Source organism: Macaca fascicularis, chromosome 3 (genome assembly GCF_037993035.2).
Source record: "Macaca fascicularis isolate 582-1 chromosome 3, T2T-MFA8v1.1".
Classification (NCBI taxonomy): Eukaryota; Metazoa; Chordata; class Mammalia; order Primates; family Cercopithecidae; genus Macaca; species Macaca fascicularis.
In genome coordinates this window covers 139,217,788-139,244,382 of record NC_088377.1, presented here as the reverse complement: position 1 = coordinate 139,244,382, position 26,595 = coordinate 139,217,788, and the positions used below count along the sequence as shown (strand labels likewise).

Here is a 26,595-nt window from a genome sequence, read left to right as displayed (position 1 = left end):
GTGCATCTATACAATATTGGCAGAAATTTACTCATGAGAGTCAGATAAAAAATGATGAGCACCTGGGAATTCAGATAGTAAAAAATACCACATCGTCTCACACTAACACTCGCATATTCTAGCAAAGTGGTGAATTAGCATTGGTTTTCTAGCAAGAGTAAATATATATGGATGACTCTGCTAGCCATCAGTGTTCCTGATTATTAAATACAATAAATATAAATTAGGGCTATAAACTATGTTACAAAGGAAAAATGGAAATGGATTAATAAAATGACTGTCAGGAATTTAAAACTACTACTCTGTGTGTCTCTGAGGCTAGTTCTATGCAGTGTAAAAATAATCCACTTATACTGATTTCTGTCTTATTCCAAACTGATTGAAGATATAGTTCATCTTCCATGTCTTCAAGTAGTAAACTCATTACGATGTGAACACATATTTTTCTCTGCCTCTTAAACATCCAAACACATAGATGCTGTAAAATTTTATTAAAAGCATATAATACACAATTTTTAAAACAGAAATTACTTGGGAAAAGTTCACTAAATTAGTGCTTCTCAAAGTGTAGTCCCTTTCCCCCTCCCCCGCAAAAATCACTACTTCTTCAAGATATTAATGGTTGCTATGCAGGCAAAAGCATTCCATGATCATATGGCTTTAGAAAATAATAAAGTTAAAATTGTCTCTTTCTGGCAGAACTTCACAGAGACAATGTATGACTGTACATTATACATCTCCAAAAGGAAAATACATTGTGTTTTCTCAGTGTATTTATCACAGAAATCTGCCTCTTCTTGTTTGAGAAACATACCACAAGACTGAAACTCTATAAAATATAGAGGTCTCTATGAAGACCGAACAAACCAAAAATGATATAAATATCAGAACATATGATTCATAATAGAAACTGAAACCGATGAGTTTGAATTTCATTTAGAATAACTAAAAGTTTTACATTATTTTACATTATTTAATTGATTTCCAAAAGAATTATTTAGTAGCTAAAATTTTTAACATGCATAAAAATTCTAATTCCTGAAACATTTTTTTATAGCATTAGTTTCATAACAGTTAAAATAAAAAGCAGAGCTCATCACATGTACAAAGCAAGACAATCTTCTGAATCCACCTGAGACCCAAACCTAATTACTAGTTTATTGATCCTGCTTGTACCTCTGCAGTTTATACTTAGGAGACAATTTTCAATTTAAAATGTGGATTCTACGAAAAGTTAAAGCACTGAATAAGTTCATCTTCATTTTAGACTTTATTTTCTGCCATCTGCTTGTTTATATTAACGGAATGGGAACATGCAGAAAACAAGGTGAGGCTGCATTGAATTTCAAGTAGGTCAACATCGTCATTTTCAACAGATGCTCACTAATATCTATATGCACACACCGTTGTGCCAAGAAAGGCAAAAAATAAGTCAAACTATCAACTCCTACTCTTTTGGTAAAATAATGGATACAGATCAGCTGCATAAAACAACCTATGTATGTAGGATTACACTTGGTCCATGGTACCAGAATTAATGGTTAGTAAATGTATTTCCTAGTAATAAAATATAAATAATCATTATTGATTAAGGCTAAGATTAAGAGTATTTCACCTAGTGTCAGAAGGGTTACAAGTATGATTTTTTAAGTGCCAGTATTGATATAAACTAAGTGTTGATATAAACTAAGTATTTTGATTCTGTTAAGAGCTATGCATGAAACTAAAATTAAGTAAAATTAAGAATTAAAAATATCTAAGTTTATCTGAGAACTTCCAAATGGTTTTTTTAACCTTTTTTTGTGTACAACATTCTACAAAACTTGTTACTTATCTCTTCTTTCAGAAACTATATTATGAGGATCCATGGTATAATGATGAGCACTCTCAACTCTGAAAGTCTATATTGCTTTTAAAGTTGTAATTGTAAAGGTGCATTGCAAACTTTACTTAAGTATTATGAATTTGTACAAGACTTTCTGGATTCTGAATTGCATATAATTCCAAATGCTGAGTTTTTAAGTAAACTGAAGAAACAAATATATATTAGTCATAAAATTATATTGCATGTCAAACATCCATATTCAACCATACTCATCCATAAGCCTTTCTTATAACTAAGTATTTGACATTTCATTTTTTTTTTTTCTTTTGAGATGGAGTCTCACTCTATCACCCAGGCTGGAGTTCAATGGCACGATCTCGGCTCACTGCAAATTCTGCCTCCCCGGTTCAAGCAGTTCTCCTGCCTCAGCCTCCCAAATAGCTGGGATTGCAGGCATTTGCCAACACACCTGGCTATTATTATTATTATTATTATTATTATTATTAGAGATCGTGTTTTATCATGTTGATCAGGCTGGTCTTGAACCCCTCACCTCAAGTGATCAGTGCACCTCAGCCACCCAAAGTGTTGGGATTACAGGCATGAGCCACTGTGCCTGGACTTGACATTTCCATTTTAAAAGAGTTCTTTCTCAATATGTCATTCATTTACATGGTCAAAATATCAATGAAAAAAACAAAACTGACTTTTTATAGAAAACAACAAAATGAGAAAGCATTTACTCAAATATGCGAGCTTAGACAGGTTGTCACATTTTAAGAAGAGAACATAGACCTTAGTGGAATATGCAACCAATTATGTCCAATACCTTAAAACTAAATTTCTTCTTCACCCAAAAATGGGATATTGCTTTTGGCTTAGGAGCATTTTTATAAACCTCATATGATAAATATGCTTTTCTTTCTCAAACCCCAAATTTTCATTCATAGCATATACAGTTCATTATTCCCTTATTTCATGAAACAGAAAAGCTCACTTGATCAATTTTAAAAAGAATAAATTTATACAGGGCATCATGAGTTGAAGCAACTAACTCTGCATCTCCTCTGTCAACCAAATTCACCTTTTCACAACATGACATTAAAATAAATGCCAAACATTCAAAGAGCACTTAATTTATATCACCACATAAAAATATTTTCCACGTCTCAGTTCATCATATTTTCTTATTAAAAAAAAAAAAAAATTGCAATTGGCAGGGCGTGGTGGCTCACGCCTGTAGTCCCAGAACTTTGGGAGGTCGAGGCAGGCAGATCACGAGGTCAGGAGATTGAGACCATCCTGGTTAACACGATGAAACCCTGTCTCTACCAAAAAATACAAAAAACTGGCTGGGCGTGGTGGCGGGCGCCTATGGTCCTGGCTGCTTAGGAGGCTGAGGCAGGAGAACGGCGTGAGCCCGGGAGGCGGAGCTTGCAGTGAGCCAAGATAGCTTCACTGCACTCCAGCACAGGTTACAGAGTCGGATTCTCAGAAAAAAAAAAAAAAAAAAAAAAAAAATTGCAATTATTTGTTTGTGATTTTTGTTTGGAAGGTTTCAGAATTATTTGGCTCAGAAACAATTTCAACTATAATTTTGAGAAAAATCATATTTTGGAGAAGCAGTCATTCTCTTTCATATCAATTCATTCATAGCTATCTTTTTGCCATTTAGAAATGTATTAAGATATGTGCAGCTATGTTAACTAAATCAGTCTTTCACTAGGAGTTTTTCAAATCACTGAGTCACCAAAATATATTCAGAACCAATCTTAACAGGATTGGGATAAAGGACAATTCTTAGGAATAAAAGACAATTCACACTGAATCAACCAAATTCTGTTCTGATGCTTTTACAGACATGAGTTTTACTTAAAATGAATTCTGTGCTAATAGAAAATTAGGGGAGGAAATTAAAAAAAAAAAAAGTTAAATGCCTTAAGTGGATAAAATTAAAGGAGAAGAGGAAAAAGTCTCAGCTGAATTCTTTCTCCCTTAACCCAGTGTCCTGTTCCTATCCCACTTAGATTTTGTACAGGGAGATTTTCGGGCTTCAACATGAATCGAGGGAGCCACATCCCACTCATTGAACAATTGCTTTGGCAACCTTCTCCATGCTAAGTACTGGAGAAACAAAGATGAATCAAATCTACACCCTGACCACAGGGAGCAAGTGTTCACCCTCCAACTCGTCTGTGGCAAGGAGCTGACCTCTTGTATATGAAAAATATCTCATTATGATTGGATGACATGACCACATAAACTAAAACTTTCCAGTTTTCAAAATAGTTGAGAATTAAGAACTTAAGATAGTCAAGACTTTGCCCCTCTGTTGATCAGTTTGAGCATGTGTGTGTTTCTGTCTTATTACTAAAAATTCTCTCGGTCCCTTCTCCAGAAAGTACTGTTATACCAGTATCATTTAATACTTTAATTAAAACTATGGCATATAAACTAATTACCATAGGCACAAATGACAGAGTAATCTTGTTTCTCTATTATCCTTCAGCCTAAATGTCTTTATGCAAATTATTAAACAACAGCATGTTGGAAGGTATTTCACACTCAAACACACAGGTTTTCAGTGGATTTCAAGGCATTATGTGCAGTATGACAGAATAAAGTCAGCAACAGCCTCAAACTAGATTCAGGGATTAAGCCTTCAGAGAGCTATTTTTCATAATTTAAGCACCACCAGATGACAAGAACAAATTGTTTTGTTTCTGATTTTTTAACCATGCAGTTTAGTTATTTATTATCTCCTTGAAACAAATTGGCCCAAATGGTCCATGCTAATATAATACTGCTGCTTACTGAAATTTAAAACATCCCCTAGCAAGTTGAGAGATAAATTACTTTAGTACCACATTGTCTATTGGGAGTCAAAAATTAAAACTGAGCAAAATAGGCCTTTCCATCTTAAAAACGTGCATTGTGAGTGACAGCTCCTTGCATGCCACTTGCCCACAAATGTGGGCCTCTGATGAATAGTTTATGTTAAAAATCTGAGGCAGACATGCAAAACTTCCCCATGGAACTAAGATGTTGCCAGGAAAAAGGCTTAAATATTGCAACTGAAAATTAAGATTTTATAGTCAACAATTAAAATATATGACACATTCAAAATTCAAATAGAGACTAACTTCCTGTCCAATCTACGAATTCTCTTTTCTTGGTTATACTCAGCTCTGCACATGATTCACAGCCTGACAAATTTTGGGCAACTGTCCTGTCTGCTAAAGTCACTTTTACAAAATATTGCAATCTTATTGTCATTTTTATCACTCCTGAGTTCCAAATATGAAGTCAATTGGTTAAACATTGTAGAGACACTTCATTAAAAATAAGTTACGTTAATGATTCATGCCGGCCAACATCTACACTGTTTAACTAAAATCATTTATAACTCAAATTTTCTGGAAATACATTTGTAGCAATTTGACTTACCAACCACTGCTATTTTGTCCATATCAACTGTTGTACATGGGATGAGTTCAATCAACAGCACTGTAACACTGTGTGAATAAAAGAACTTAGGAACATGTATGTGTGTGTGGCTGTGTGTGCGTGTCAGTGGCAAGGAGGGACATGAATGTGAGTGAATCACTTTTAAGACAGTGGTCCAGGAAAAAAAGTATTTTTTACTTGTCATTATATTTGTTTGAAGTTTGGAAAACATGAACATATTGAGAAAGCACATAATTTAGAGGATGAAAAGAAAAAATAAAAATGGGCACAGGTCCATCTAGAGATCAGTGTTACCATATAACTGAACTGAAGACATGATAAACCTGAATTCATATTATGTGACAAGAGACAATAAGATAATTGATTTAAAGTGTTAAGTACAGTGCATGGCATACAATGTATGCCCCATAATTGTTAACTACTTTATATATATGAAAAATATCAGGAATATACATCCACAGAATTTATCTATTAACTTTAGTTAATACCTACTTATACATGAAGTAATGTAAATTATAATTTTATTTTCTTAGATCAGTTAGGATGCAATGTGTCTATTTAAAGTATTATCTTCAAAGATTCCACATAGCAGAGTGGAGAAGAAATAAAATTACTAGTTGCTGTTATGCTTTTTAATCTGATACACCAAATGAGATGATTTATAACAAAGCCTAATGCAAATGGTAATTAATTGGAGTGGAAAGGGCTTATATGCATCCTGTCCACCAAATGTGTTACTATGCTCCAGACCTGTGTGATTCCGTACTCTTTCGTATCTACGTGTACACCTGCACATATCAATCATCATTCATTACTGCCTACAGAAACTTTCAGCTTGTATTAACCTAAAAGTTTGCTTGTCCATCCCAACATTCAAACTGCCCAATCTTGCTGGAGAAAATTACACACCAGTAAATCAGGAGTTTATATGTTTTCAAAACTGTAACAAACATGTAGCATTGTTTGGTAAAATGTTTTTCTATTCAGAAATCCTACAGCTTTTCAGAAACTGTTTATTCACCCAATCTAATCATGTGATTCTGTCTGGCTAGTAAATCACATCACCCCACTTCTCTGATGACAGAAATTAACAAGTACCTAAATATATTCAATAACTGTATTCCATCTCTCTATTTCTTTGGGTGTAATAGGTCTAGGCATAGTTATAGTTGTACAAGTTGAGCCGGTTACAGCCTGAATCCTTGAGGCTTCCTTCATCTGTTGGCTTCATGGTTATGGGACAAATCATTTAATTTTCTTAAGCTAGTAAGAATTTGGTTTCTAACACATTCGATAGTACTGATACTAATAACGTACTTTCCAAAATATTTTCTTCGAATCTGATTTTCTATTACTAACAGTATTATTTGCTTAAAGTTTAATTTTTATTTGTAACTTTATGAGAATTTCAGTGTTCTAGAACTAACTCCTAAATCTGTGTCCTGCTGATTCATTAAGAATTCCATTTCTTCTTCATCCCCTTTTTCTCCCCTGTGTATCCATCTTTTATTTAAACACATTCAGGTAATTTGCAAAATGCAACTAAGAGAATTTGTGGAATAAAAACTCAGATGTGTTCTGGCATGAAATATTTTTCACCTAAAATTTAAAATTCTAGCAGAAGGTTAAGAAAATACATCAAAGAAGCCAAGTTCAATGTTTCCTTAGCTCCTATATAAATACAAACCATTTTAATATTTTTCTAACATTTCTCTAATGAACTATAGGTCAAAAATCACCTACTGCGAACTTAATATTTTATAAGTCATATACCAGTAATCATTACCATTTTTTAAATGATGGATCATTTTTTACATCAACTCTTCACTAGCCTTTAAAATTAGTTGCATAAAAATCAAATAAGTCTACATTTTGATTGTACGCTTGAATATCAGAGTTTTATTTAAAAAGGTTGAAGTAAAATGATTTTGCTAGTGTGATTCAACAATGTATGGATTATATTGAAACATAATCTGTTCCTTCTTTGAATTTTCAGCATTCTTTCATAAGAATAAATAAGCATTGAGCTTTGTACACATACTCAGCCTGATTTAGGTTAGAAACCTAAACACATGTTTGTTGAGACCCTGATTACTAAAGGTAACCCAGTGAGTTAAATATTTTCAATGTCAACTTTATGTATTGAAAAGCTAAGACTAGCAACAGTTAAACTGAGTCTTCTTATCCCTAATCAAATACTTACACCTCCTGCAGGCAGGACCTACATCTTAGAGACAGTGAATTATGTATATGTATATGCATATATGTATATATAAAGTACACATATAAATTTTATATATACACACACACACATTCTGTATATATATATTATACACACACAATTATATATACACACATACATATATATACCTATATGTACTAGGTATATATATACACATATATATACCCATATGTATTAGGTAAACTCCAAATAGTTTACCTAATAGTTAATCTTTGAGACACATTCATTAATTTTATCTATTCTTTTAACTTTGTCTTATAATCTACATTAAAATATAAATTTAAAATTATTATTATTTAGCTTACTGGAAGAACAACAAAACTAGAAAATAATTTTGGCCTTTTGTAAGCTTGCTTCTGTTACTTTTACCACATATCACTTTACATTTCTTCATGAGGTATTTTCAATTGCTTAATTGTAATATTTTAGTCTGCTTATTCTTTTAAGTTGCCATTATGGTGCCTGTAAATTAAAGTATCACTTCATAAGTTGTCCAGCACATTAACCAATCTACAAGCCAAAGACATCTAAGAGAAGTAGTCACAGTGAAACATAATAGATCCATGTGTCTTTATTATGTTTAATAACCTAACTGCAAAGATACTCATGTACTACAGCCCAGAGCTGTACTATCATGCTGGTGACACAAATGGAAATATCTCCCTAGAGGAAAGAAACAGTCATGACCTTCACTAAAAGGAACTGCTCATTGCTTCTACATAAGTATATATATATATATTTTAAAGGTAAGAAGATCAAGCTACTACAATTTGAGTAGAGACAATGTTCTATTGTGTGTATACTCAATGCTAGCAGTGTCTGGAATGCTGTATGAAGTGCTATTGAAAGGGCTGATAAATGAGTAAATGAATATGACAGGCCTATGAGCAACTATTAGAAATTTGGCCAGGTGCTGTGACTCAGTCCTATAATCCCAGCACTCTGGGAGGCCGAGGGGGGCAGATCACCTGAGGTCAGGAGTTCAAGACCAGCCTGGCCATCAAGGTGAAACCCTGTCTCTACTAAAACTACAAAAATTAGTTGGGTGTGGTGGCACACACCTGTAATCCCAGCTACTTGGGAGGCTGAGGCAGCAGAATCACTTGATCCCAGGGGCAGAGGTTGTAGTGAGCCAAGATAGCGCCACTGCACTCCAGCCTGGGTGACAGCAAGACTCCCATCTCTATATAAATAAATAAATAAACAAATAAATAAATAAATAGAAAAAGGAAGCTATTAGAAATTCTAAATAACACACACACACACACCCCTGCACACATACACATAATGCATCACAGTCGAAAAAAAGTATAGAGTTTTACAAAAGCTCAAATAAGTTAAAAGGTAGGCTACTTTCACTCTTACAGGAAATCAAGGAGAAATTCCGAGTAGACTGATTTCAGAGTTCGTTGGCTCTTGAACTTCAAAGGAGATCAATTCCTATTAAACATTAAGAGCTATATCAATTTATTTCTTCATCTGATAAACTTTAATAGGAGTCTGCCTGTAAGCTATTTTGGTGCTCCAAACGATATCAATAAATATATGATTTAATCTCTATGAGAAGAGCAAAGGTAGAATATGAGAAGGTAAATACATTATTTTCCTCAGGCACCAAATCTCCCAGGAACCTCATTCCAGAACTGAACAAACACATTCATAAATGCTGTGGAACTGGCTTTAACCTCTTTTAATCTGTAACTCCAATGAAGCTTCAGATATAATCATCTAAAGCATTAAAATTTAATCCTCCAAAATATTTCATTTCTTATGTTTCTTCCTATTGACTCAGACACCCCACAGATCTTCTTGACTCGCGATCAAGGTCAGCAGTACTTGATCATAATATATGATGTCTTAGCAAGAGAGTTGTTAATCTGTCCAATGGTAATATTAGCCTTTCCTTTCCAGATTAATGACTATCAACTCCAGATTAGTATCCAACTAAAACAAAATATGAGGATTAACATTATAGTCAATGAATAACTTAGTTTAAAATAATCTGTTCAGAATCAGAGCCTCGAAGAACATTTGGTTGGTAATCACTACATCAATTTCATTCATCTTTCATCGGGCTTACAGGGATATGTAGGATAGGAAAGAAAGGGTAGTACAGGGACATTTATTATGTGTCACTTATGAAATAAACAGTCACATATATACAGTACTCCTTGCTCATCTCCAGGAGAAACTTCCAACACGTTCCAGTAAAGGCCTGACACTGCAGATATAGATAATATTCCTATGTTATACAAACTTACAAGGTTTAATTTATATATTAGGCACAGCAAGAGATTAACAACAATAATCAAATAGAATAATTATTAATTTATGCTGGCATCACTATTCTGTGAAAGTGGTAACAGCTAAAACAAATATATCACTGTTCAGCTTGGATACTGCATTATGTTCCTATAAGGCAATAGACTTAAAAGTAAGGCTTATTAAAGTAGAAAAGAGATTTATAAGCTTCAAAACTAGATGATTTTACATATAAGACAAAAAACTAAGAAGTCTAAATGATGAGGCATAGTCAGAAAAAAAAAAAAAAAAAAAAAAGTCAGGATATGAAACAAGGGATGTTCCTCCCTACTAGAAAAAGGAATATGGCCGGGAGCGGTGGCTCAAGCCTGTAATCCCAGCACTTTGGGAGGCCGAGATGAGTGGATCACGAGGTCAGGAGATCGAGATCGAGACCATCCTGGCTAACACGGTGAAACCCCGTCTCTACTAAAAAATAAAAAAAAAAGACGAGCCAGGCGAGGTGGCGGGCGCCTGTAGTCCCGGCTACTCGGGAGGCTGAGGCAAGAGAATGGCGTAAACCCGGGAGACGGAGCTTGCAGTGAGCTGAGATCTGGCCACTGCACTCCAGCCTGGGTGACAAAGCGAGACTTTGTCTCAAAAAAAAAAAAAAAAAAAAAAAAAAAAAGAAAAGAAAAGAAAGAAAAAAAAAAGAAAAAGGAATATTGAGAATTTCCAAAGTTGAGTTGAAAGAGCAAAAGAAAAGCTGAAGGAAAGAGCTAAAAGTGACATATATATGGACTGGCTCCCATTATAGGTAGAAAACAGTGGGAGAGGGAAGGAGGTGTGTTTGGGAGAAATTTGTCACGTTTTCTATCGGGAGTCTGGAATAAAGACTTTCCATTATTAAATAAAATAAAGGTGCATCCAGGAAGTTTTCTTTGCTGCAGAAAATTCCCCAGCACCCCTGCTTCATGTCAAAATCGGATAACCTTTTTTTTTTTTTTGAATGGAGTTTTGCTATTGTCGCCCAGCTGGACTGCAGTGGTGAAATCTTGGCTCACTGCAACCTCCGCCTCCCAGGTTCAAGTGATTCTCCTGCCTCAGCCTCCCAAGCAGCTGGGATTGCAGGCACCCTCCACCACGCCCAGCTAATTTTTTATTTTTAGTAGAGAAAGGGTTTCACCATGTTGGCCAGGCTGGTCTCAAACTCCTGACCTCGGGGGATCCACTCACCTCAGCCTCCCAAAATGCTGGGATTACAGGCATGAGCCACTATGCCCGGCCAGATACCCTTCTTAATGCCTCTCATTGAACCTTCTTGTATTTCCCCACTCTATAAATCAGAGAGAAGAGTCACTACACATCACTGGTTTGTTGTATTGACTAAATGGACAAGTATTTGAGTCAGGGATTGGCTGCACTCCCTGCCTCAGTCTGTGCACTCACCGCACCATAGTGTGATCACCTGCCTGAGCCCTGAGAGACTACCCCCTCAGTCATCTTTGAGCCCATCACAGCTTAGACGCCATTAACTACTAAACAAGCCTGCCTCCCTCATAAGGTCGTTGAATCATCTGACGAATTCTCTTAATATTCTATAGATAAGATGTTCATTGACTGGTTTTTAACACTGTCCTAGGTTTGGTTCCCTAGAAATAGACACTGAGATTAGGATTTGAGCATAGGTAATTTATTTGGGAGGTGATCCCAGGAGACACCAATAGGAGAGTAGAGAAGTGACACACCAAGGCACACAATCTGTGGTCAAGAGTAGGTGGACAACTGGGGCTGTTTCCCTAGGAACCTTGGGAAGCTATATGGAATTTCACTCAAAACTGTCATTTCCTAAGAATGCGGAGGCTCAGGTAGTATCCGCCCATACCAACTGTCACTGAGTGTTCACTCCTGCACATTCTGGCCACCTGAGAAAGCCCTCAAGGCCAAGATGCGCAGACACTTAGAGTAGGAAGCTATGAGTATGTGTGTGCCCAGGAGCAGTGCCTCACGCCTGTAATCCCAGCACTTTGGAGCCCGAGGTGGGAGGATCACGAGGTCAGGAGATTGAGACCATCCTGGCTAACACGGTGAAACCCCATCCCTACTAAAAATACAATAAATAAATAAATAAATAAATAAATAAATAAATAAATAAATAAATAAAACTAGCCAGGTGTGGTGGCGGGCGCCTGTAGTCCCAGCTACTGGGAAGGCTGAGGCAGGAAAATAGCGTGAGCCCGCGAGGCGGAGCTTGCAGTGAGCCGAGCCGAGATTGCGCCACTGCGCTCCAGCCTGGGCTCCACAGCAAGACTCCGCCTCAAAAAAAAAAAAAAAAAAAAAAAAAAAAAATTGTCCGTCTGTCTGCGCGTCTACATGTACGTGTGTGTGTGCATGCGCTGCGGAGATGTGGGCGGGGAACCAACACAGCATCTACTATAGGCACACAGCGAGTGTTTTAAAATGCTTACTGAGCACATGGTTAAACGCTTAAAGGACTTTAAGCATTGACTAGTTTAGCAATGTGGCTTCCCGAGGCTTTGGTTCCTCCCCCGTGACATGAAGATTCAGTTGACAAATACGGTCTCTAGAATCCTTCCATCTTTAAGGTTTGGTGTTTCCACTAACTGCTTTGCTTTAGATCACATCAAAACAAAACAAAACAAACAAACAAACAAACAAACAAACAAAAACACAAACTGGTAGCTGGGTTCATCTACTTTTTTTCCCCCAGTAGGCCATGGATTAGTTTGCTTCTCATGTGAGCACCCAACAGAACTTAAAGAGGCATCTCTCCTATTCCGAAAACAAAGCAAAGCTTTCCCTTAAGAAAAAAAAAAAATTTTGAAACCTCCCGTACATATTTTTGTAGAAGCATGTAAAACTGTAAAAGGAAAAACCTCTGCATCATTTATTTTTTCTATCTTGAAAGGTCAAGTTAAGGTATATTCATTTATTCTTGAAAAGTAATGACTATGTTCCAAGGATAAATGTTTGCAATAGAAACATCCGCAAACTAATCTAAATCAACCCCTTTACACCTACCAAATACAAGCTGGCAAATTCCCCATTATGACATAAATTACCTGCTATAGATCAATTGCTGCTCTCTTTCATTAATATAATTAAATGACATTCATTTGTATTTAACTAAAGTAGAAATCAATGTTTTTTATAGAGCATAGATTACAGTTTAAATCTGTACTGTTTCTTTGTAAAAAAAAAAAAATTGTTAACAGTACAAAGAGAGGAAGGCTGTTACAGAAGGAAAAAAAATGAAATAGCTTCAGACATTGTAGAAGCACTTTATAATTGCTTGGAAACAAAAATTTCTAATAGCTTAGGTTTCTTTAGCCTAGTTTTAGTAACTGTATTTAAGTTATATTTCAAATAGCTTTTTAAATTCAAACTGTTTAGTGATTCAGAGATAATCTGTCTTTTTTAAAATTAAAACATGCATAATTGTTAAAATGTTAATTTCCAAAAGCAACAATCCAAAAGATTCTCAACAAATTCAAAAGTCTCTCAACATAGTCTTAAATTGTATACTTTATTTCATCTCTTGTCCAAATTTAAAAGAAAAAAGTAAAAGAGAGGCACTAAATTGTATACTTTATTTCATCTCTTGTCCAAATTTAAAAGAAAAAAGTAAAAGAGAGTCAAGGAAAGGGAATTCTGTGGACCATGCTTCATTCCTCAGGCATATTTTCATAGTAGTTATTTTAATTTCAAAATGCATAATTGTTTAACAAATGCAACATTTTCTTTTCTTTAGAGTAGTAAATGAAGGTCTATATACATTTCCAAAAAAATTACAGACAAAGTTGTACCAAGGAAAGGCTGAATCATGGCAATACAGATACACTGAATGACAAATTAAAAAATCTACATTCTTTTTCTTGGTGCAATTCTTAGACCGTGCTTGCAAACAAATCAATCCATCCTAAGTTGTTTTGGCTTCTCATTTATCAATTAGGCAAAGAATTCCAAATTCAGAGCAGTATAAATGAAGAAATTTGGATGGTTTTTAAATAGGAAATTGAGGTAAAAAGAAGATAAACTGAATAGCTAAAGAACGAAATAAAACTACTTCAATCATAAGAGGCTGGTGTCACTTCAGTGGAGAGCAAAAATACTGCAGAGAAGCTGAGTCAATTATAGAGTTGTCTACATTTTAAACTGTGATTCCAGATGTGTTATTGAACAAAGGAACACATCAACATACTCATCTTTTGATCATATTAACTTCTTTCTAGCACATAAGAAACTCAGTATGAAAAATATTTTACATTTAAAGAATCAAGCAATTTCAAAGTTAATATTCAGCTGAGAAGAACGAAGAAAATGTATTAGCACCTAATTAACCTTTATAGACACAATTCCCTCTCTACAAAACTAGAAGGAGATGTTTTTTTCCTCCAACGTGTTGCATATTTTTGTCCACTTTCATGGACTGTTTAGTAAAAACATAGCAGATCTAGAAACACATAAGAAGAACAAGTGAACTGAAAGCAGATCAAGTGAGATTACATCTAAGCTTTATATTTCAAAGTTAAATGTATCACGCTATATATTTATAGAGGACAAGCAAAACCTAAAAATGACTAACCAAAGCTTATAAGTGTTAATATAATAATATGCTTTTCATTTATCATAATGTAAACGATACAAAAACCACAGTTATATTAATATAATTGGTCTATTATTATCTAGAAATTGTTTAGAGATTTCTCCCCCCACCAAAAAAAATTAGATCTTAATATACGAAGTTGAGCTCAGGCTAAGAATTTTCTTAAAACCTTGAGAAAAGGTTAATACTTGAGAAAACGTAAAACTTTGAGAAAATATTAACAGTAATAGGTTTATCAGGAAAAATACAGGACATCCAATTAAATTGGATGATAAATTCTTTCTAGTAAAAGTATATTCCAAACTTCTACAAAAGGTATAGTTACTTGAAATTCAAATGTAACTGGGAACCCTGTGTTTTTCTGTACTAAATCTGGCAACTTTCATTTATGAGATAGTATTATATCATTTATACAAATTTTACATTATTTCTGATAAATTTTAAAATTCAATATTATTGCAGAAATTGGGAAGCGGAGAATGCTACATCACTAAATACTAGCTTTGAAATTAAGTCAGGAACATGATCTCAAAGGAGTAACATCAAAATTGCAAACAGCTCCAGCCCTTAGAAAACATAATTACCCAGAAAGGCCAAGGTATATTTCTGTTTTTGAAAACTGGAATAACTCTTTAGTTAAATGCATTACATGCTTCAATGGTACTTCCAATTTTACATATAGAAGAATTATTGGGCATTGTTCATTTAATTTCTCATTTTGAAATATAATAAGGCAATAAAATGGTTGCAATGGTAATTTAGTAATTTATTAACTTTTGAGAACATTCATAAGAGAAAAACATGGCTATATCTGCCATCCCACTGATCACCTAGGCTGATTTCTGTGACCTGATCAGCCAGGCAGTTATACTCAAAGTAGACTATGCAATCCTTCTAAACTGGCACACTAGATCAAATGAAATTACTTTCAGACAGGCACTATTTTTAATGTCAAAGGTATATGAAAGGCTGAGACCTTGGCAAAACCTGCAAACTCAGCATTTTAAGTGACCCTTAAATAACTGTTTTCCTTTCTGAAGTTTTCTTGCCACCAGTTATTCTGTTGAGATGACCAGGAGCCTAGCTCTCTCAGAAATTAATGAAGAATTAAAACTGAGAAAAAAAATCTGGACACTAAAGGCAAGCAAGTCATATATAAACAAAACAGGAAACTTGAAAGAGCTAGGTCAGAGATTATATATGATTAATAAAATATTTTTAGATCTTATTTCTAATAAGTTTAATCATTACAAACTCAAGTTCAAATTTCCATAAGTAGAAGGCAAATGCTCAATTGCATAATCTAAAGTTGCTCATGGAACCATTTTTCTCCAGTCTTCATTGAAAAGACTCTTGGATCTAAAGTGGTATCTAAAATTGATGAATTATGTAATAGAATCTCTAACTATATAATATAAACTTATTTGTGACAATCATGACTACAAATTCCAATGCCTTAAAGCTTTTAACTATAGCTTTGTATGACCACTTCTTGATGCTTAATTGACTAGTCATTGATTTATAACTGGATTATGTATAGGGATATCAAGAAAATTGTTTTGAACAGCTCTGATGAAAAGTTGTCAAATTCCTCCCTCCCTCAACCAAACCTTACCAAGCATCATTGTTCTAAGATATACAAATCTACTCTTAGAGCAAACGATTAAAAAAACACCCATTGAACAGCACAGTTAAAAATAAATATTTCAATGATAATAGTTTTAAAGAGAAACACTTAGCAGGAAGAAAAAAGATAATGTTGCAGAGCTTGTAATCCTGTAATTAAGCATTAAATCTTGTGTTAAGCTTCTTGACAGACTGGGAGAAAAGGAAATCTTGATCGCTAGCATGATTCTCTGTATCTGATGAAAAGGATAAATGGGATTTTGCCGTGAGCAATAAGCTTCTTCTTATAACCAAAGCCTGTAGAACCATGAAAAATATAATGGATGTAGTTCTCAACAAACAGAAAAAGATTCTTCACATGATGTCTGTGTGTCTCACCCTGCCCCGTATATCTGCATATGTAATGATTATATCTATTTGTATAAAAAGCAGACAATAGTCTAATATCACTTTTAATTTTTAAAATATTTGTCAGCAGAACACTCAAATGCTTCAAGAAGCATGTAAGTTTTGTACATGTACAGAGAACAAAGAACCTGAGATAACTGGTACTCCATTTTCCTTCCATTAGTAGAAAGGTATGGTATGCACTGTTCTCACTCCTAAGTGGAAGTTGAACACATGGACACAGGGAGGGGAACAACACACACCAGGGCCTATTGTGTGGTGGGGGACAAGGGGAGGGAACTTAGAGGACTAGTCAATAGGTGCAGCAAACCAGTATGACACATGTATACCTATGTAAAAATACCTACACGTTCTATACATATATCCCTGAGCTTAAATTTTAAAAAAAGATATGGTATGCACATAAAAAATACATGCTCACATAAATTCTGAAAAAGAGTATTGTGCTGAAATTAAAGAGGTAGAGGCATAAAATTTGATTCAGAAACTGAATGCCATATTCCGTTTTCTCTTCAGATTGTATAAATCTTTGCCTTTTATAAAAAATGAATACTAGTAGGTCTTTGTAAAATCATTTCTAGTAAAACAAGGTATAAACAATAATGATAATGGGGTATCTATCCATTTATTGATTTAGTATGAAAACTATCTGATATGGTTTGGATCTATGTCCCCACCCAAGTCTCATGTCAAATTGTAATCACCGGTGTTGCAGGTGGGACCTGGTGAGAGCTGACTGGATCATGGGGGAGTTTCTTATGAATGGTTCAGCACCACTTTCTTGGTGCTGTATTCATGACAGTGAGTTCTCAGTAGAACTGGTGTGTAAAGTGTGTGGTACCTCCCTCCTCCCCTTTCTGTCTTGCTCCTGCTCCCACCACAGGAGATGCCTTGCTCCCCCTTGCTTTCTGTCATGATAGTAAGTTTCCTGAGACCTCCCTAGAAAACAGAAATCAAGCAGATGTCAGCATTATGCTTCCTGTACAGCCTATGGAACGATAAGTCAGTTAAACCTATTTTCTTTTTAAATTATCCAGTATCAGGTATTTCTTTATAGCAATGCAAGAACCAACTAATACACCATTTCATACAGTACTCACCACAAATATTAAAAAGATATACATTATTACAATTTGCAGATGAGGAAACTAATGTTCAGGGAGGTAAGCCAATGTCTCAAAGTAAGTACATACCAAACAAGAAATCTGAATCCAGGTCTACCAACCACAAATGCTCAAGTTACTTCCTCTAGAGCAAATTTATATTTTCATTTACTAATATAACACTACAAACATATCATACATTTTTTGTGTAAATAAATATATTTATAAACAAGCATATTTAACTAGGAGAATAATAAATCCTAAGTCTCTCAACTTCTGTATAAAAAGGTTCTCTCCTGGAGCTTCCCATGTGGTATTTTTTTGCTATTAGCAAACAGAAAATTGGTTCATCAAAGCTAGATTTGACTCTAAAGTGGTCTCTGCTTCCGCAAGTCTCCCTGCTACTAGCCAGCCAAAGCATAATGCTGATGACATTTTAAAAAAATGACAATCGAAGAGTGAAAAGGTACAGAATATAAGATGTCATCAGCATGAAGAAAGAGTATAAAAATTACTGTCTTAATTACTATTTCGCAAAGAGCAGCTGAAACAGACAACTACAAGTTGAGGAAAAACACAGTCAAGTAATCAGTAAAATAATACTAAGAAATATATTCAGCATGCTAGTCAACGTATTCACTTTGATACTGTTAATAGTTGTACATTGATAATATTAAGTATTTTACTTACCTTCTCATCTAATTCTTGTAACACTCAATTTACTAAAAATTAAAAAGTGGATTTAGAATTATATATGAATTTTTATATCATCATAAGATTTGGTGTTAATGTATAAGATCTAAAATATTTGTACATGAAATGTAATTACATAATACTTAATGGCATACTTTTAAAAAATAATTTTAAATGAAATATGTTGGTATACCATGTGATTAACTTAATTTTCCATGCTTTTACTTTAATTCAGAAAATCTTGCTTTTAAATTTAGTTACAATCAGTGTCATCATGGCTATTTAGTTACTTGTTTTGTTGACTTCTCTTTACTCTAGGTTTCTATTGACTTATGGTATCAGTTATCCCAGGAGGAAGCCCTTTATAACCCAACTGTGGGCCACAAATACAGCTCCAAGGGAGCCTGAAAGCAGTTAAAGTTAAACTACTGCTATAGATCAGTCTTTTCCAAGGGAGAACATGGTAAATCAATCTTGAAGCAACTCAAATAGTTCTCTGTATTATCAACTTTTGTCCTACATTTGCAAATAATATATTGTAAGTCTACTTATTTTTAAAAAAGGAAATTATATATCTTCCCCCTTTTTATTTGCCTGTATATCTTTAAAAGTATATAAGAACTACAATTTTAGTATAATAGTAAATAAACTTATTTTCTTTTAAAAAAGGAGAGATCAATGTGCATAATATCAAGTATAATCAAGCTGTTAAATACTTTTTAAAAATCTTTTTCTTTGTGAAGTGAGATGAACAGGTAAATTGAAATGAAAAGCTGAGTAGATTTATCTTTTTCTTGAGTTAAATATGGTTGAACTTTTTCTCAAAGGCCCCTGTTTATAAATGCATTATTAATCTGTCATGAAAATTGCTTAAATGTTATAGTTTCCACATTACCAAACTGACTAGCATCAACATAATTAAATTTCCTATCAAACCACACAATAGATGTTTTATATTCTTTGAAATAAAAATATTTTGATGAATTTAATTTGCTCAACAACTAGCCTTTAATCATACATCTTCTAAAGGAATGTAAAGCCGTTGGAGGATGCGGCTCCATGGCTCTCCGAGCCATAGTTAGGAATTATGGTACAATTGCCGACCTTTCTAAATTCACAAAGCTTGCAACACGGCCAAGCAATGCTTTTGTAGCCAGACCTTGGCTATTCTTGTCATTGCTGTTTTTACTGTGAGTCACAGAGCATGGCTCAAGACAATTTATAATCATCAATGAAATATCCTTGACATTTTCAGAATACTGTAAAAAGAAACAAAATCAAGTAGGCCATATAAAGCCCCCACACCAGAGAAATCCCATGATCTAAATTTCTACAACATTCTCTTCATGCTTATCTGTGGGCAGTTTGATGAAAATGGTTTATAATGTGATTTTATTGATTTGTGGATCAAAATTATTCATGTCTTCTTCCACCATATCCATGTATTCCACCATTTCCCATTGCCACCACAAACAAAGACTTGTGAGACAGAAGAAATTTGGGGGATTAAATTCCAGGTTATTAAATTTATGAATCGGAACTTCAGAGAAAATCTGGTAAAAATAGAGACAATTCTGGGAAGCCTCAGGATCAACATCTATGATATTAAAATAACAGAAACACCGATACTCTTTGTCAGGTCATTTCATTTCCCTCCTAGCCAAAGAAGTAGGTTTAAGTCATCTTGAATATATGATCTAGTCATTTTCAGCACAGGATTTTGAAAAAAGAGTTTAGCAATAGGGCCAGACATACACTTTAAATTTATTACAGCTTTCATTCTGTAATCTATCCTCTCCTGAGTCTAACTAATGTTCTTTGTTTCAAAACCCAAAATGCTCAAAACATAAATACCTCAGATTTTCAAATAAAAGTGTGAAAATATAAAATTTATTAGATTTCACCAATTGTTGAGTTCTAAGGTAATAAACTCTGACATTTATAGAAACACTAAGATTGGAGAAATGATTTGGGGACATTTCTAGAACTTAAAAGTCATGCTGAATAAACATATGAAAACATGTTTTCAGCATGCTGAATATATGTAAACATACCCATTTTGATAAGCTGGATATTTATCAAAATGGATAAATTGGATATTCATCTGAGAAATTATATTCTTGCTTTGTACAAACATATGTAAACTATATATATATATATATAATTTGTTTATAATATATATAATATGTTTCCACATATTTGTATAAAGCAAGAATATAATTTACCAAAATGGATACTTTTATTCTGTACTGCCCTGCCCTCCTTACTTAACAATTCATGTATTCACTTTGCAAAGCTTTAAAAATATGTTCCAATAGGGAATTAGCACTTTTGCTAACATAATCAGTCTCAGTGAAATGTACTGGTAAAGTGTATGTGAAATGTGTTTGATAATGACAGGTTGCTATATAACTTTCAGATTCCATTACAAAGCAAACAGGAGAAATGGAAATCAAGTCAAAAAAAGAAAAAAAGCAAATTTGATTGCCAATAAAAGTTCAGTTATGTTTGCTTAACCCACATTGGAATATCGGTTTATAAACAATGTGACATTATTCATTTTCCTTTATTTAAGCTTGAGTCTACTCAAAAGCCTCTGTGAAGTCTTAGGTGAATAATTTCAATTCAGTATCAAAATAACTTGTGCTATTGGTAACAATACTAGTCTTATTTTATTGATGAGGAAACTGTGGCTTAGAGGTTAAATAATTGGCTGAAAGTTACACAATGGAAAAATGACTAAATTTCTGTTATCTTGGCTGGAGGTCCTACTTATTAGAATATGTAACTTCCAAACATAACAGTTTTGGTACTTCATGGCTCAAAAAAATAAGACAGACTTTATGTTAAACAGCAAACATCCTATTGAATAGAGGCAGATGCACAGTAAATTCTATGTTGTATAATCAATATATCTCATTTGCAAATGGTAACTTTAGGGTATTTGTTTAAATATCAGTATTTTCTGCTCTCTGTATTGCTGTACTGGTTTACATCATATTTTCTTTTCTTCATATTTTCTAATAATTTAAGACCATAATTTAGAATAGCTAGCAGGTATCTAGGGGATAATTAGATACTGCATATATTTTCAGGAACACTTAAGTTGACATTGCCTATTTTGGCTTTGAAAATGCAGCTAATTGTACTACCTGCAGTTTTCTACTTTTTCCTAATAAATTCTAGCTGAAAAATGTAGAACAAAATAAATCCCAGTAAGAAAGCAAAAGTGGTAATCATCAAATTGCAAGAAAAACCATGACTTAATCCTTTCTACCCTAAGTCTTATTGACTGCTTGAATGCTAAAACACTGACTGGAATGTTTGAAAGGAAGCATGCTTTGTAAGATATTTGAAACTATTCACCAAGTTTCAAAGCTACTTCAGCAACTTCTCCTTTTAATCTTCCCAATATTCCATCAAATCACTAGCTTATTCAGAGATTCAGGAATCCATCCATATCCATATTTTTCAAAAGGTGAAAGAAGAAAGAAAAACTAACCAAACACATGAGATCCTAAAATAAAAGGAATAATACCCATTATTCTTCAGTCTCAGATAAATTACAGATCTGTTCTTTAAAATGGTGATGAGAGATGGCCCCAAGAAGTGAAAGAAAAGAAGAAGGGGTTCAGAATCTGATGTTATAAACTGATGTAATTTGACAAGGAAGTTGCCAAAATACTGAGAAAAAAATCAGATGAAAACAATAATGGAGAAGAAAGACACATGAACACAGCCAAAGCACAGATGCATATGAAAAGGACATCATTAGTGACAGGCTTTAGGAAATCATGCAAAATGTAATGTTAAAAAATGAAGATATTTTAAAAAGACTGTAATAAAGAGAAAATACCAGTTATGGAAAACAGAAAATTTAGCTCAAATAATGTGACGTTCCTGAAGAGAGCACAAAGACACACACACACACACACACACACACACACACACTCAAAAATATGCAGAAAGATTATATCTCTGAAATAAAATTAAAACTTTAATACAAAGACACCAAACAATCAAAAATAAGATGTATAAGATGTATTATTCCTACTTCAATCTCAAGAATGAAGAACGAGCCGGGCGCGGTGGCTCACGCCTGTAATCCCAGCACTTTGGGAGGCCGAGGCGGGCGGATCACAAGGTCAGGAGATCGAGACCACGGTGAAACCCCGTTTCTACTAAAAATACAAAAAATTAGCCGGGCGCGGTGGCGGGCGCCTGTAGTCCCAGCTACTCGGGAGGCTGAGGCAGGAGAATGGCGTGAACCCGGGAGGCAGAGCTTGCAGTGAGCCGAGATTGCGCCACTGCACTCCAGCCTGGGCGACAGAGCGAGACTCTGTCTCAAAAAAAAAAAAAAAAAAAAAAAAAAAAAAAAAAGAATGAAGAACGTATCATTCGGAAACCAGTGGGAAAAAAATCAGTTCAATTTAGAAGGAGTCTACAAACTGGAAACAGACTGATTTCCGACTTCCTACTAGCCACTATGTATGACAAAAGACAGTGAAGAAATGTCCCAAAATTTTGAGGAAAATAATACATACTTAGCCAAGGCAACCTTCTAGTCCAAAATGAAAAGGCCAGATATTCTCAATCATACAACAACTCAGATTAGGGCATTCTACCACTCTCCTTGATCAACATACTTAACAAAATCCAATCAAATTATGAAATTAAAAAGAAAAAATTAAAGAAATAAGGTAATGGAGGAGCTATCATAAAAGTATTGCTGATAAAATTTAATCCATCAAAATAGAGAATCAGTATCAAATACTGTCAGAATTTTTATTATTATGGAACATAAGGCAAACCTTAATGTAAAAGTAATAATTTAATAAGATTTGGGAGATACGTGGAAGGTGTGAAGAAATGCTCCATTACCCAGGCTGGAGTGCAGTAACACAATCACTGCTCACTGCAGCCTGGACCTGCTGAGGTGAAGCCATCCTCCCACCTCGGCTTCTCACCCAAGTAGCTGGGACTACAGGTATGTGCAACCATGCCCAGCTTATTTTTTAATTTTTTGTAGAGACAAGGTCTCCTTATGTGGCCCAGGCTGATCTTGAATTCCTGGGCTCAAGCGATCCTCATGCCTTGGCCTCCCAAGTGCTGGGATTATGGGCATGAGCCACCACACCTGGCCTTTACTACTATTTTATAAAATTATTTCTTAATTCCAAGAAAAAAATCTCATCATTCTCTTCTATTTAACTGACTACAAATCTTATTTGCCTATATATATGTTGGGTCACTATTGTGGGAAAAATATATCTTTTCATCCCATTTTAAGTTCATAGCTGAGATTCCTATAAGAGTTTAACAATAGAAAAGCATATACACTTACTTAATGTAGGTTTTATGTGACACAAGAGCCTCCACAAGGAAATGAAGACCCAAAGAAACAGGGCATCTTGAGTATTTTTTATGCTAGGTTTGATGGGGAAGTGGATAGTTATGGAGAAGTCTGATTGGATTAAAAAAGCTTGATGTAATAGAGATAAGCTGGGGCAAACTCAGCAAGATCTGTTCGTTGAGATTTTTCTCTGTATCCCTGTATCTTCAGAGATGAAGATGTTCCTTTCCTTCCTTTCTCTGAGGGTTTTATGACCTGCTTCAGGAAAGAAAGACGTGAGGGAAGGTCAAAGAGACCTCACGCCCTCATGGTTTTCTTTGATTCCTTCAGCTTAAAATATTTTGGGGTAGCATGTACTGAACCTCATTACTAGAATTCTATAAAACAATTTTGTGGATACCAAAGAATAGTGTAGTGGATTCTGATTCATAATTTAACAATCTCAAGATTATTCTGCCTGCAGAATATGAATGTTTTGGAGGAAAATCGGTGTTAGTGGAGATGAAGAGAAATGAATGCTTGCTTGATAAGTTTTAGAGTTGGAATTGACAAAATTTGCAGATGAATTACATGTGGAGTTATGGCAGAGAGAAGAATTAAGATTACTCCTGAATTTGAGCTATATTAACTGGAGGAGAAAGTGATATCCTTTGAGATCCAAAACTTAACAGAAGATCAGGATACTGATGGAAAAAAGTAATAGAAATAATAGTTCACAATGAGAACACTTGGGACACAGGGTGGGGAACGTCACACACTTGGGCCTGTCGTGGGGTGGGGGGAGTGGGGGAGGGATAGCATTAGGAGATATACCTAATGTAAATGACGAGTTAAACGGTGCAGCACACCAACATGGCACATGTATACATATGTAACAAAACTGCACGTTGTGCACATGTACCCTAGAACTTAAATTTAAAAAAAAAAAGAAATAATAGTTCACCTGGGAATGTTAGTCTTGACACGCCAGTGAGACAGGCAAATGAAAACAGCAAGCATGTCACTGGATGAATGAGCCTAGAGCTCAGAAAAGAGGTTTGGGTGAAATCATATGTAAATCCAACAATATGGATCAGGTGTCCTTGGAGGAATATGGGCATTAAAGATGAGAAGGCAAAGATTGTGCTCTAAATTTAGATGACATTAAAGACACAGAGGTACTGTAAAGAAAAATGTACCAATAAATATTGAAAAGGAATGGGTAGTGAAAAGTAGGAAATCAGGGAAAGTGAGGTTTTCTAATAGAGAAGTATTTGAAGAAAGGAAATATAGTAAGTGGTGCACTAAAATGATGAAAAAACCCAAAGTGTGAAGATAAACAGAACATGCTCATTCGATTTGATGACATAGAGGTAGTTGTTAACTACAAAGAAGAGCTTCACTATAGATGAAATTTAAAGTCATATTGGAGTGGGCTGGCCAGTAAGTAAAGGTGGAAATGTGAAAACTGCAGAGGTCCACATAACTTTTGGAGGTTTGCAGTATAAAACAGCAAAGAAATGTGGCAGAGCTAGAAGGGGTAATAGATTTTTTAAATGTCAGAAGATACTGGAGCTAGTATGTATGTGAATGAAAAGATGAAGTGAAAAAACTTTTTGATTAATGAAAGAGAAGATAGCGTGAGAAAGAAATCCACGGCTAGGCTGCTTTGGAAGGTTGGAAGATGACAAGACTATCAACAGAAGGCATGAGCTTTAAAGGAGGAGGTCATTTTGCACAGCAGGGGAGAGCTGGTCATTCCTTTCCATTTCTATAGCATTTCTTTAATATGTAAACAAACCCAGTACTAATATCCAGCTACAAACTTCTTAAGAACTTGTTGAAGAAAAATGTAGATGAATATTCTTTAGGATTTGTTTTCAAAAGACTTTGAGAGACCTCTCAAAAGCATCTTCTTTCTACTTAGAGACATCTTTTCTGACTAAGCTTCTGGTTGCAATGTCCACTCTCTTAACCCCAATCCAGACCCTTTTCAGTATTCTGGACAAATATTCTCTCTCCACTGAAACCAGTCTACTAAGCCCTCAGTCCCCAGCGTCAGCTTTCCTGGGTAGCTCCCAATGTCAAAATGTATTCCACTAGTGACTGTACCCCATGCCTATATTAATCATCTGTGCCTCATAACTTTGCTTCCTTATTTTAAAGCTTCAATTTTCACTGTAGTGTCAACCCTTTAGGAAGAAAACTCTCAGGCCAGATCTTCAAGTCCTGGAACATTTTCTCTTTCCCACAGTAATATTAGCAAAACCATTAATATATCTATAACTTCACTACATTGAAATTATTCCAGCATCTGATGTTATTCTTCATACACAAATTATCCCTGGGAATACAGTGATTTCCCCAGGGTTCTGTTCTGAAGGATTGACAATAAATGGATATATATTAGTCTCTACATTTCCCAAATTCTTTGAAGAAATACATCTGAAAGGAGATAGTGCCTCTATACTAAAGTTATCATTTTTAAAGACTTTCCAAAATTTTAGGCATATTTATATAAATTATCTCATTTAATTTAAAAACAATTTTTTGGAGATACGAAAGTATATAGCAATAGGGCCCCCCCTAGGCTAAACCTGAATGATGACAATATATGTTTGGAGTTGGAAAATTATCAGGAATCTCTCTTCATGCATTGAGTTCCTGGAGGTTAACTGATTATTGTTTCCTTAAGAAGGAGAAATATGGACAAGAATGCATAGGGACATTGAGAAGATGAGGGTAAAGAAAGAAAGAAAGACATACAAAGAAAGGTGTTTCTGCCTTTATAGAGAGAATAATTAAATAAATGATGAATGAGCCATTTTCTTCAGAACTCTGTGACACACATAGTATGAGAAAGAGCTTCAGGTCTCTTATTAAAAACCTTTTGGGTTGGAAATAGGGGCATTCACCCCATTTTTGCATAGAGCACATTGAATCCAGCTCAAAGACTTCACAGTTTGGGATGCTGCAATGGCAAACATAGCACAACAGTACTAGGAGCTGGCAGATGCTCACTAGACTAGG

At 34.7% G+C, this 26,595-nt stretch overlaps 1 protein-coding gene across 7 annotated transcripts in view; it reads right to left on the bottom strand.

The window, feature by feature from the left end:
• The window catches only part of CACNA2D1 (calcium voltage-gated channel auxiliary subunit alpha2delta 1), a 498,928-nt gene that overhangs the window by 191,257 nt on the left and 281,076 nt on the right, over positions 1–26,595 (bottom strand). The gene's annotated exons all lie outside the window — the stretch shown is intronic.